Source organism: Macaca mulatta, chromosome 1 (assembly GCF_049350105.2).
Source record: "Macaca mulatta isolate MMU2019108-1 chromosome 1, T2T-MMU8v2.0, whole genome shotgun sequence".
In the NCBI taxonomy this organism is placed as follows: Eukaryota; Metazoa; Chordata; class Mammalia; order Primates; family Cercopithecidae; genus Macaca; species Macaca mulatta.
This window is the reverse complement of record NC_133406.1, coordinates 1,753,113-1,766,687: the sequence shown is the minus strand read 5'-3', so window position 1 is coordinate 1,766,687 and position 13,575 is coordinate 1,753,113. Positions and strand designations below refer to the sequence as shown.

The following is a 13,575-nucleotide window of genomic DNA, read 5'->3' as shown; positions in this document are numbered from 1 at the left end:
TGATCCGCCCGTCTCAGCCTCCCAAAGTGCTGGGATTACAGGCTTCAGCCACTGTGCCTGGCCAATATTGCTATTTTTTAAAAAATTAAGGATTTCTTTATGACTAATATTTACTCTATTTTAAAAGTATTTTGTGTTACATAAAAATAATTTTATTTTTGTTTAGTTTACACTTATTCATTTGAGATTAAAAATCATGCCTTTGAAAATTTGTAATGTCTAGGAAGTCTTATTTAGCTGAATATATCCATCAGTCCTTAGGGGTATGGGCTAAATTTTCTCCCATAGGCAAAAATGTGGATGATTCACACGGAGAAAAGCAGCTCATAACAGTTATCTAATAATAGTGACATGGAGGAGGACTCCTCCGAGAGAGCTGTGCAGTTGGCAGGCAAGCTTATGAGGACCACACCAAGAACAGCTCAGCAGGCTTGAAGGCCTGGAGTGCTTTTAGCACTGTCTGCAATGGAAAGGAGGGGATTGCTGTGGGATGTCTCATGGTTTCTTCAGCTGGTGGAAGTCCTCAGAGGAGAACAGAAGATGGTCCCCACATCGTAAGGTGTGTAGGCCAAGTAATTATATGCCTTTTTTATGTTTTCTTGTCAGTATGTTGAACTAATGTGGTAACCTGGTTAATTATTACCAACTCAGGATACAGGGAGGTTTAAACATCTTTGATTTACTTAGAATCAGGGCAAGGATGAATCATGACTGAAAAAGTGTTGGGTCTAGGTAAATATGCCTTGTGACTATGCAGTCTCTGAATAGGAGAAGCCACTCCAACAGGAGTTGCCATGCTTCTTGTGAATGCTATAGGCTGCATACTGTTGGTTATGTAGAATAGCTAACGGCTCTCCCCTATAGGACCATAGCTAGCTAAATCCTACTGTTCTGCAGGGACGTGGTAGCCTGTGATGTAGGATGTCCACTATGGAACTATTTCCATTCTATATGGGAGACTGAGGTGGGTGGATCACTTGAGGCCAAGACTTTGAGACCAACCTGACCAACATGGTGAAACCCCATCTCTACTAAAAATACAAAAATTAGCCGGGCATGGTGGCACATGCCTGTAATCCCAGCTATTCAGGAGACTGAGGCAAGAGAATCCCTTGAACCTGGGGGGCAGAGGTTGCAGTGAGCCAAGATCGTGCCACTGGCTTCCAGCCTAGGTGACAGAGAAAGATTCCACCTCAAAAAAAAAAAAAAAAAAAAAAAAAAAAAAAAAAAAGCGAGTGGAATAGAATAGGAGACAAGTAGAGAGAATGTAATGGAATAGAATAGAAAGAATAGAATTGGATTAAACTGAATTGAACAGAATGGTGTGAAGTGGAATAGAACAGAGCTGAAGGAAATAGAATAGGAGTGGAGTGAAATGGAACAGAATGGAGTGGAATGGAATGGAGTAGGACAGGAGTGAAATAAAGCAGAATAGAGTTGACTAGACTGAAATATAATAGAATGGAGTAAGTGGAATGGGGTGAAGTGGAGTACAATAGAGTGGGAAGGAATGGAGTGCAATGAAGTCAAGGGAGTGGAGTGGAAATGAATGGAATGGAATACAGTGGAAAGAAATAGAATAGAATGAAGTGGAAATAGAATGGAGTGGAAATGAATGGAATGGAATACAGTGGAAAGAAACAGAATAGAATGAAGTGGAAATAGAATGGAGTGGAAATGAATGGAATGGAATGCAGTGGAAATAGAATAATAGAATGAAGTGGAAATAGAATGGAGTGGAAATGAATGGAATGGAATACAGTGGAAAGAAATAGTATAGAACGAAGTGAAAATAGAATGTACTGGAAATGAATGGAATAGAATACAGTGGAAAGAAATAGAATAGAATGAAGTGGAAAGGAATATATTAGAATCAATTAAAGTATAATGGAATACAGTAAGATAGAATGAAATAGAATTGAATAGGATGGAATGGAGTGGAATGGAAAACAGAATGGAATGGAATGAAGGCAAGTGAAGTATAGTGAAAGACAACTGAATTGAACAGAATGGTGTTGAGTGGAGTGGAATACAATGGAGCGTAATGAAATAGAATGGAATGGAATAAGAATGAAGTGGAGTGGAGTGGAATATAACAGTAGAATAGAATAGAATGGAATGGAGTAAAATGAAATAGACTAGACTAGAATAAATTGAAATAAAATGGAATGGAGTGGTATAAAACAGAATATAATTGAACATAATAAGCTAGAATACAAAGGAGTGGAGTAGAATACAGTGGAGTAGAATAGAGTGGAGTGGAATGGCATAGAATGTAACAGAATGCAGTGGAAGGGAATTGAAAAGAATGAAATCGGCCAGGTACAGTGGTTCACGCCTGTAATCCCAGCACTTTGGGAGGCCGAGGTGGGCAGAGCACGAGGTCAAGAGTTCGAGACCAGCCTGACCAACATGGTGAAACCCCGTCTCTACTAAAAATATAAAAATTAGCCAGGCGTGGTGGCAGGTGCCTGTAATCCCAGCAACTCGGGAGGCTGAGGCAGGAGAATCACTTGAACCCAGGAGGCAGAGGTTTCAGTGAGCCAAGATCGCACCACTGCACTCCAGCCTGGCGACAGAGTGAGACTCCATCTCAAAAAACAACAACAACAACAACAAAAAACAAACAAACAAAAAGAATGAAATTGAATAAAATATAATAAATTGGAAAAAAATGGCACGGAGTAGAGTGAAACAGAATATAATTGAATAGAATATAATAGAATGAAATGGAGTGGTGTGGAATAGAGTGGAGTAAAATGAAAAAGAATGGAAGAGAATAGAAAGAATAGAATAAAATGGGATGGAGTGAAATGAAGGGAGTGAAGTATAATGGAAGGGAGGGGATAATAGAATGGAGTGGAATAAAATGAAATAGTATAGAAGGAAATGGAATAGAATATGCAAAATGAAATAGAGTGGAGTAGAAAGGGGTAGCATAGGATAGAAAAAGATAAAATGAAGTGGAGTGGTGTGTAATGGAATAGAACAGACTAGAATAGACTAGAATAGAACAGAACGGAATGCAGTGGGATGGAAACAAATGGAGTAGAATGGAATAAGTGAAATGGAATGGAGAGGAGTTGAGTGAGCTGGAGTAGACTGAACTGAATGGAGTGGGGGGCTGCACCTTGTAAGGACCTTCTTTCTAGTGGAGACTGCAGAGTTACGAGGTGGGCAGGGCATCACAAAGCAAGAGGGCTGAGTGCGATAGCTCAGGTCTCTCTTCCTTTACTTATTAAGCTGCCAGCTCCATTCCTATGATAACCCATTAATCAGGTAATCCATGAATAAGTAATTCATTCACGAGAACAGAGCCTTCATGGTACCATCACCTCCTAAAGGTCCGATTTCTCAACACTGCCACATTGGGAATTAGGTTTCAACATGAGTTTTTGTGGGGACAAGCCATATTCAAACCACAGCACTGGAAGAGTACATTCTCGCTTTAACATTGAAGGGATAAGCCGGGCGCGGTGGCTCAAGCCTGTCATCCCAGCACTATGGGAGGCTGAGACGGGCAGATCACGAGGTCAGGTGATCGAGACCATCCTGGCTAACACAGTGAAACCCTGTCTCTACTAAAAAATACAAAAAACTAGCCGGGCGCGGTGGCAGGTGCCTGTAGTCCCAGCTACTCGGGAGGCTGAGGCAGGAGAATGGCGTGAACCCAGGAGGCGGAGCTTGCAGTGAGCTGAGATCCAGCCACAGCACTCCAGCCTGGGCCACAGAGCAAGACTCCGTCTCAAAAAAAAAACAAAAAACAAAAAACATTGATGGGATAGATTGCCTAGGACAATTTAAGTACATTTACCCTGTGAAGCTGAAGGGCTAGAGATTGCCTAGGACATACAACAGAGAAACCCACCAAGAAGAAAGTGGGTTTTTTTGTTTTGAAACAAGGTCTCGCTCTGTCACCCAGGCTGGAGATTAGTGGCACAATCTCAGCTCACAGCGGCCTCGGACTCCCGGACTCAAGAATCCTCCTTTGTCAGCCTGGGAGTCAGGCTGATTTCCATTCAGTCAGTAACTGGGATTACAGGTGCATGCCACCATGCCCGGCTAATTTTTGTATAAAAAAGGTTTTCATGCTAGGCATGGTGGCTCACGTCTGTAATCCCAGCAATCTGGGAGGCTGAGGTGGGTGGATCACTAGGTCAGGAGTTTGAGACCAGCCTGGCCAGCATGGTGAAACCCTGTCTCTACTAAAAATACAAAAATAAAAATAAAATAAAGTAAAAAATAGCCAGGCGTGGTGGCATGTGCCTGTAGTCCGAGCTACTCCAGAGGCTGAGGCAGGAGAATTTCTTGAACCCGGGAGGCGGAGGTTGCAGTGAGCTGAGATCACGCCACTGCACTCTGGCCTGGGCGACAGAGCAAGACTCCCTCTCAACAACAAAAAAGTTTTAAAATTTAATTCAGTGTTTAAAAATGTACTCAGGGGCCGGGCACTGTGGCTCATGCCTGTAATTCCAGCATTTTGGGAGGCCGAGACAGGTGGATTATCTGAGCTCAGGAGTTCAAGACCAGCCTGACAAACATAGTGAAACCCCATCTCTACTAAAAACACAAAAATTAGCCAGGTATGGTGGCATGTGTCCGTAATCCCAGCTACTCAGGAGGCTGAGGCAGGAGAATCGCTTGAACCCGGGAGGTCAAGGCTGCAGTGAGCTGAGATGGCGCCACTGCACTCCAACCTGGATGACAGAGCGAGACTCCACCTCCAAAAAAAAAAAAAAAGAGTACTCAGGCTGGGCGCGGTGGCTCACGCTTGTAATTCCAATACTTTGGGAGGCCGAGGCGAGCAGATCACTTGAGATCAGGAGTTCAAGACTAGCCTGGTCAACATGGCAAAACCCCATCTCTACTAAAAATATAAAAATTAGCCAGACGTGATGTTGTGTGCCTGTAATACCAGCTACTAGGGAGGCTGAGGCAGGATAATTATTTGAACCCAGGAGGTGGAGGTTGCAGTGAGCCGAAATCACATCATTGCAACAGAGCAAGAGTCCGTCTCCAAAAAAAAATTTTTAAAAAATTTTTAAAAACCTTCAAAATTCAAAAGGACAAACCAAAACATGAAAAATCTCCCTGTGACCTTTTATCACCTAGACCTTCAGTTCCATTTTCCAAAGGAAATGATGTTAACATTGCTATGTGAATCTCCCCAAAATATTTTATACATACAATAGCACGTATATATAGCATATATAACTATAGCTATGTGTTGTATTAATTTCCTATTGGTGCTATAAAAATTACCACAAATTTAATTGTTTAAAATAAAATATATTTAGGCTGGGCACGGTGGCCCATGCCTGTAATCCCAGCACTTTGGGAAGCCGAGGTGGGCATATCACCTGAGGTAGGGAGTTCGAGACCAGTCTGACTAACATGGAGAAACAACATCTCTACTAAAAATACAAAATTAGCCGGGCATGGTGGCACATGCCTCTAATCCCAGCTATTCGGGAGGCTGAAGCAGGAGAATCCCTTGAACCCAGGAGGTGGAGGTTGCAGTGAGCCGAGATCATGCCACTGCACTCCAGCCTGGGCAACAAGAATGAAACTCCGTCTCGGCCGGGCGCAGTGGCTCAAGCCTGTAATCCCAGCACTTTGGGAGGCCGAGACGGGAGGATCACGAGGTCAGGAGATCGAGACCATCCTGGCTAACACGGTGAAACCCCGCCTCTACTAAAAAATACAAAAAACTAGCCGGGTGAGGTGGCAGGCGCCTGTAGTCCCAGCTACTCGGGAGGCTGAGGCAGGAGAATGGCGTGAACCCGGGAGGCGGAGCTTGCAGTGAGCTGAGATCCAGCCACTGCACTCCAGCCTGGGCCACTGAGGGAGACTCCGTCTCAAAAAAAAAAAAAAAAGAAACTCCGTCTCAAAATAAATAAATAAATAAATAAATAAATAAATAAATAAATATAAATAAAATATATTTATTATCTTGCAATTCTGGAGTCAGACATCTCACATGGGCCACAGTGGGCTAAAAATTAAGATGTCTGCTGAGCCTGGTGGCTCATGCCTATAATCCCAGTGCTTTGAGAGGCCTAGGCAGGAGGATCACTTGAGCCCAGGAGTTCAAGGCCAGCCTGGGCAACATAGCGAGACCCTCATCTCTACAAAAAAAATTTTTTTAACTCGCCAGGTGTGGTGGCACACACCTGTAGTCCAGAGGCTGAGATGGGAGGACTGCTTGAGTCCAGGAGTTCAAGGTTGCAGTAAGCCATGAACATGCCGCTGCACTCCAGCCTGGGTGACAGAGGGAGAACTAGTATCAAAAAAAAAAAAAAGAAAAAAAAAAGAAAGAAAAGAAAAAGAAGACATAAAGAAAGAAAAGTACATGTGCAATATATGCAATGTTAGTTAAATAGATGAGTTGATTAGACACGTTTGTTTATTTATTCATTTTTGAGACGGAATCTCACTCTCACTGCCCAGGCTGGAATGCAGGGGCATGATCATGGCTCACTGCAGCCTCAACTCCCTGGGCTCAAGCGATCCTCCCACCTTAGCCTCCTGAGTAGCTGACTACAGTAGCTGACTACGTGGTGCTCACCACCACGGCCAGCTAATTTTTAAAATTTTTAGTAGAGACTGGGTTTCAACACATTATGCAGGTTGGTCTCGAACTCCTGGGCTCAAGTGATCTGCCCGCCTCCACCTCCAAAGTGCTGGGATTACAGGTATTTGCCACGGCACCTGGCCTGTTTTTTTTTTTTTGAGACGGAGTCTCGCTCTGTCGCCCAGGCTGGAGTGCAGTGGCTGGATCTCGGCTCACTGCAAGCTCTGCCTCCCGGGTTCACGCCATTCTCCTGCCTCAGCCTCCCGAGTAGCTGGGACTACAGGCGCCCGCCACCTCGCCCGGCTAGTTTTTTGTATTTTTTAGTAGAGACGGGGTTTCACCGTGTTAGCCAGGATGGTCTCGATCTCCTGACCTCGTGATCCACCCGTCTCGGCCTCCCAAAGTGCTGGGATTACAGGCTTGAGCCACCACGCCCGGCCTGGCCTGTTTATTTACTTTTGAGATGAGGTCTGGCAATGTGACCCAGGCTGGACTTGAACTCTGGGCTTAAACTATCCTTCCACTTCAGCCTCCTGAGTAGTTGGGACTACAGGCTTGCACCACCACACCCAGAATATTATTAAACACCTCCCAGATCCAGGTGCTTTTTTGAGCCTGTGTGACGAAGACATGAGCTCACGATTATTACAGCATCCAGCCGAACAGCAAGGATTCAAAATGAACATGGGAAGATATCTCCCCAAACCACTGTCTTGTTTTGTCTTACGACTATAGCATTTCTGATTCTTAATTTATTCACAGAGCACTTTCATCATATCGCCACTGCGAATGCCACCTGTACTGTGTCAAGTACAAAAAAAACTCCAGACTTGGTAAGAGTCAGTTTTTAGAAAAGGATTATTGCAAGAGGAAGGGGAAGGGGCTGTTGTAATAGGAAGGGGGGACTATTTCAATAGGGAGAACACTCCCACCGTGAAATCTGCCAGCATCTCAAAGGTTGCGTAGAAAGGGGTTTTTCTTCTAGAGGGAAGAGTGACTAAAGCTAGGAAGAAAGAAGTGTGGGGAAATGGGAGGAGCCTAATGAAGGGAGGGATGGGAGGTGGGGTGAATGGAGAGTAGATAGAGAATGTTTTACCAGGCTTCCAGCCTGTTCTTGGGAGGGGCTGTCTGCTGCCCCAGGCTGAGGGTGGGTCCAGGATCAGGGGCCTGGGAGGAGAATTTGGCTAACGAATACTCTATTCTGATGGATCAGTGAGTACAGGCAGTCAGCCTAATCATTTGTGGGACAATGAGTGAGAATTTGGAAGGTCTGTGTGTGGTCTTATGCCAGGTCAACAAGGGTGCATCTTCAAGCCCTCTCTAAGTCATGTGAGGAAGGGAAGTTCTTTGCTGTGTCAACTGAAATTAAGGCCGTGGAGGCAGACATAATTTTGATAAATGTTTTGTAAATCAAAGAGTATCTGAGTCTCAGTCAATTAGGAAGTTTATTTTGCCAAGGTTGAGGACACACCCATGACACAGCCTCAGGAGGTCCTGATGACATGTGCCAAGGTGATCGGGCACAGCTCAGTTTTATACATTTTAGGGAGGCATAGGACATCAATCAGCACATGTAAAATGTTCATTGGTTCCGCCTGGAAAGGCAGGACAACTTGAAGCGAGGAGAGGGCTTCCAGGTAATAGGTAGGTAAGAGACAAGGGTTGCATTCTTTTGAGTTTCTGATTAGCCTTTCCAAAGGAAGTCATCAGATACGCATCTATCTCAGTGAGCAGAGGGATGACTGAGTTCTGTCTGTCCTCTGTCCACAAATTGTGAGAAAGGTATGTCATTTTTTATTTATTTATTTTTTAAATCTTAGTAGCTATTTTTTTTTTTTTTTTTGGAATGGAATGGGAGGCATGATGAGATTTGAGGAACTCAACGCAAAGATTTTTAACTCAGGGACAGGATGTAAGCCACGAATCATAAAACCTTCTCCAGGTAGTTAATTTGGACCTGTAAGTTATCAGCTGGAAGCCATTTCCAGGACGCAAAGGGTAGGAGGATTGTTTTAATTCACACTGACAGGGCTCAGGTAAAAGTAACCATTGTCAGCCAGTATACTTGATGTTCTTCCTTTTAATAACTGTAATCAAGTTCTTCAAAGAAAGCTTCAGATTGCTCATACAAAAGGACAACCGGTAGCATTTGCCATAAAGAAAGGGTGTCTAAGGGCCAGGAGTGGTGGCTCACACCTGTAATCTCAGCACTTTGGGAGGCTGAGGCGGGCGGGTCACAAGGTCAGGAGATTGAGACCATCCTGGTTAACACAGTGAAACCCCATCTCTACTAAAAATACAAAAAAAAAAAAAAAAAAAATTAGCAGGGCATGGTGGCAGGTGCCTGTAGTCCCAGCTACTCAGGAGGCTGAGGCAGGAGAATGGCATGAACCCAGGAGGCAGAGCTTGCAGTGAGCCGAGATCAAGCCACTGCACTCCAGCCTGGGAGACAGTGAGACTCCATCTAAAAAAAAAAAAAAGGTGCCTGAAGATGAACTCAAAACAAAGCAATGCTATTGAACTGTAGACACTGGAGTCCAGCCGGGTCTGTGAGTTTGTCTTCATTGAATAATGGAGGTTAGTCAGTGTCAAAGCAGCCAGGTCTGTGAGTTTGTCTTCATTGAATAATGGAGGTTAGTCAGTGTCAAAGCAGCCGGGTCTGTGAGTTTGTCTTCATTGAATAATGGAGGTTAGTCAGTGTCAAAGCAGCCACGAAGACATCCCAGCACTGAAGAAGGCTCACTGTGTGATCTCACCAGAAGAGTGGAAGAAAAGAATAACTTTTCATATATAACTTAGTGTTTTTAACGCTGCATCCATTCGCCAAACTAAAATTATCTCATTAATTCCCCACTTTGGGAATCCCAAACGATACGCTAGGATGCCATAGAAAAATTTCACATCAGTTTTTTAAAAAGTAAACTTTAGTTTTTAGAAGAGAGCTTTAGACATTCAGAAAAATTGGTAAGATAATGCGGAGAGTTCCCATAAACTCTACACTCAGTTTCTTCTATTATTAGTATTTTATTAATGTATTTGTTGGGTACATGTTATAATTAATAAATCAATATAGATACGTTATTAACTAAAGGCCATGCTTTGTTCGGATTTCCTCAGTTTTCACGTCATGTCTCTTTACTGTTCTGGGACATCGATCTAGGATGCCTCCTTGCACCCAGCTGTCCTGCCTCCTTAGTCTCTCCTTGACTGACAGTTTCTCACACTTTCTTGTTTTTGATGACCTTGATCGTTTTGAGGTATCGTGACATTTTGTAAAATATCCCTCAATCAAGGTTTGTCTGATGATTTTCTTTTTTTCTTTTTTTTAAATAGAGATGAGATCTCACTATGTTGCCCAGGCTGGTCTGGAACTCGTGGGCTCAAGTGATCCTCCTGCCTCAGCCTCCCAAAGTGCTGGGATTACCGGCATAAGCCACTTTGCCCAGTCTGTCTGATGATTTTCTCATGGTTAGATGAGAGTTTTGAGGGAGGAAGGTTTGGGGTTGGAAGACCACGGAGGTAAAGTGCCCTTCTCAGCACTTCATTCTCAAGGGTTCAAACTGTCAACTTGACTTATCATTGTTGATGTTGGCCTTGGTCACCTGCCTCAGGTAATGGTTGTCAGATTTGTCCATTATACAGTGACTCTTTCCTCCTTTCCACACTGTATAGATGGAGAGGCAGTCACTATAAACAATCCATACCTAAGGGCTGAAGTGTTATGCTCCCACTCCTCAAGGACAGATCATCTATGTAAATCATTTGGAGCTCTGCACAGGTGATATCTACTCCCCATTTATTTCTCCAACCCTTTGTTTATCATGGGGACACCCCCACGATCCAATCACCTGCCCCCTTCGACCCATGGGGATTACAGGTTCCTCCCTCAACACACGAGGATTACAAATTGAGATGAGATTTGGGTGGGCACACAGAGCCAAACCATCTCAATACAGGTTTTTGCTCTGTCACCCCAGGCTGGAGTACAGTGGCATGATCAAGGGTTCGGTGCATCCTCCGCCTCCTGGGCTCAAACAATCCTTCCACCTCACCCTCCAGAGTAGCTGGGACTACAGGCACACGCCACCATACCCAGCTAATTTTTGTACTTTTTATACAGATGAGGTTTTGCCATGTTGCCCAGGCTGGTCTCGAACTCCAGGGCTCAAGTGATCCACCGCCTTGGCCTCCCAAAGTGCTGGGATTACAGGCGTGAGCCACTGTGCCCAGCCACTTGTCTGTGAGTGCTTTCTTCCCTAACCACCTCATGTACTCTGACAACTTCAATTACAGCAACAGGGCAAGACCCCCAACATTTTCCCAGCAGCTTAAAGCTCTCTGTTCTTTGGATTTGCATGTTCAGCTGTGTCCCGCCACGGCTACCCTTTCGCTCTGCATGTTCCACACTGAACTCCTGCTACAATATTCCTTCCTCCCCAAGACATCGCCCCTGTGTTCACGTAGAAATCTGGAAGTTTGCCTCCCAGCTTGCCACCCAAATACTTCTCAAATCTCTGTACTTTTCTTCACCCATATGGTTGCCTCCAAACTGCTCTGTGCTGGAATTTCACCTGTCCTAGCTCAGTGGCCTTGACACTCACCTGAAATCCCCCAGCGCTGCCCTCTCCCCAGCATCCCACCATCTTCTCCCTTGTTCCCCACTGTCCCCTCCCCCTGTACCCCATTATCCTTCTGTACCCCATTTTTCTCTCCTCTGCACCCCACTGCAGCAGAGCCACCTTTAAAAATACAAACTTCAGCCAGCAAGGTGGCTCACACTTGTAATCTCAGCACTTCGGGAGACTGAGGCCAGGAGTTCAAGACCAGCTTGGGCAACATGGTAAAACCTTGTCTCTACAAAAAATAAATTAAAAAATTAGCCAGGCATGGTGGAGCATGCCTGTAGTCCCGGCTACTTGGGAGGGTGAGGTAGAAGCATAGCTTGAGTCCAGGAGTTCAAGGCTGCAATGAGCTATGATGGTGCCACTGCACTCCAGCCTGGATGAGAGAGTGAGACCCTGTCTCAAAAAATAAATAAAGTAAAAATGTAAACCTGGTTATGCTACCTCCCTGCTGTGATAGGGTCTCAAGGTACATTCCAACAAGATCTGTTGCCACTCTGTCCCTTGTTCCCAAAGCTACATGGGTCCTCCTGAAGTCCGTCCAGCCATGGACAGCCCTGCCTCATCCCATTCCTGTGCTGCCTTTTCTTCATCTTCCACATCTGCCTTTCAAAGTTACTTCTCCTGGAAGGCTTCTGTGCCCTACAAACTAAGAGAAAATTCCCTGATACATTCTCTATGTATTCCTAATCTGTAGCTCTTATCACAGTGGTAATTTAAAAATCATTTATTAGTGTTCGTTACTTTATGCCTGAAAGATTCTCCCCCGGGGCCTGAAAGCTTAAGCAGATGAATAACTCCTCCCTCCTCAGGCCCAGTCCCAAGGTACAAGGCCGCTTGCGCCAGCAGCGTGCGTCAGCAAGATAGCAGAAGCTGGAAGAGGACCCGCCGGAAGACACGTACCTGGGCCGGGAGACACCTACCCTGGCGGGGAGACACCTACCCCGAAGGATGGAGAGAGGCCATTCAGGTACTACATAGCAGTCCGGTCAGAATGGGATACTTCCTGTTTACAGGACACTATAAAACCCCTGCCCCATCCTCATTTGGTGCTGACGCCATTTTAGGCCTCAGCCCGTCTGCACCCAGGTGCCCAATAAAACAGCGTGTTGCTCCACACCACCTCGTGTTGTTTGTTGGTGCGCTCCGGGGGTTCAAATGATACCCTAATCTGGTGCTGAAACCCTGGAGGGGCTCAGGTCTGCCTCCCCCGTGGACCTACCCCTGCACCCCGGAGAGCCGGCCACAGCAGTGGGACAAAGGAAGCTCCTCAGCCTCCAGTCGCCTCTCTGCACGCATCTCACCTACCTGTAAGTTTCCCGGAGCCCGGTTAACAGGGAAAAATCCTCAGGGCCTCTCTTGGTTTCTCCGTTGGAAAATCCAAGCTTGGTCCGAAGGCTAGGGCATGTGCCAGGCACTCGCTGATCATCTGGTCTTAGGGGGTCGCCTCTAAACCATTTGATCCCGTTCCCGGACGAAAAAGGCAGGGGTGATAATCGCTCCTTTTATCTTCTCCCTCCGGCTGTCCAGGATGGTCTCCTTTTCATTGTTCTCCAGAGCCTACCCTCTGTTATGGGAAATTCTCAGTCTTCCATTCCAAAGGACAGCCCGCTAGGCTGCCTCATAAAAACCTGCAAACCTTAGGCCTCAGGCAAGATGTCTGCCCTAAGCGCCTTGTCTTTTTTTCAATTCAGTCTGGCCGCAGTACAAATTAGATAACGGGCCTGCAAATGGAACATTCAACTTTGCAATTTTAACTGACTTAAGCAACTATTGCTGATGACTGGAGAAATGGGGAGAAATTCCTTATGTCCTTATGTCCAGGCCTTTTTGCACTCAGATCACAACCCGACCTCTGCAGTTCTTGCTCACCTGTTTCTTCTCCTCCATTCTCGCCGCCTTGATCGCATTTCTCCTCCCAACCCTACCTCTTTTTCCACGTGTGATCCAGCAGACTGCTGCCCACCCCTCCCAGCTCCTTCCTCTCCCTCTCAACCTTTTCTTTAACCCCCCCCCCCCCAGGCTCCTCTGTATCTTCGCAGCCGCCATCTTCCCAGTCAGCAGTATCCACTCCTTTTCCCACACCATCCGGTCCTCAGGACAATTTAGTATCGCCTGTAGCCATTCTCCTCCCCCATCGCCCTCACCTGAGGCTTGTAAACCCTTCTTGCCACCTTACACCCCTATGTAGCCTCTACGGCCTGTTAACTCAACCCGGCTTCCCCCTTCAAACCCTCAGCAGGAACCACTTCCAGGTCCTTCCTTCTCTCCAGCCCCTACTCCCTCAGGCGCCATCTTTGGCCCATGCCCCACCCTTACTTCAGTGCCTGTGCTAGAGTGCCCCCTTCAGGAAGTAGCAGGAACTGAAGGTATTGTTAG

At 45.7% G+C, this 13,575-nt stretch overlaps 1 long non-coding RNA gene across 1 annotated transcript; it reads left to right on the top strand.

The window, feature by feature from the left end:
• The first annotated feature begins 451 nt into the window (after window positions 1-451).
• LOC114678594 (uncharacterized) lies at window positions 452-12,313 on the top strand. Its single transcript, XR_013415808.1, has 3 exons — window positions 452-559; window positions 7,337-7,407; window positions 12,009-12,313. It is a non-coding gene; the product is annotated as an uncharacterized LOC114678594 (long non-coding RNA).
• The last annotated feature ends 1,262 nt before the right edge of the window (window positions 12,314-13,575 follow it).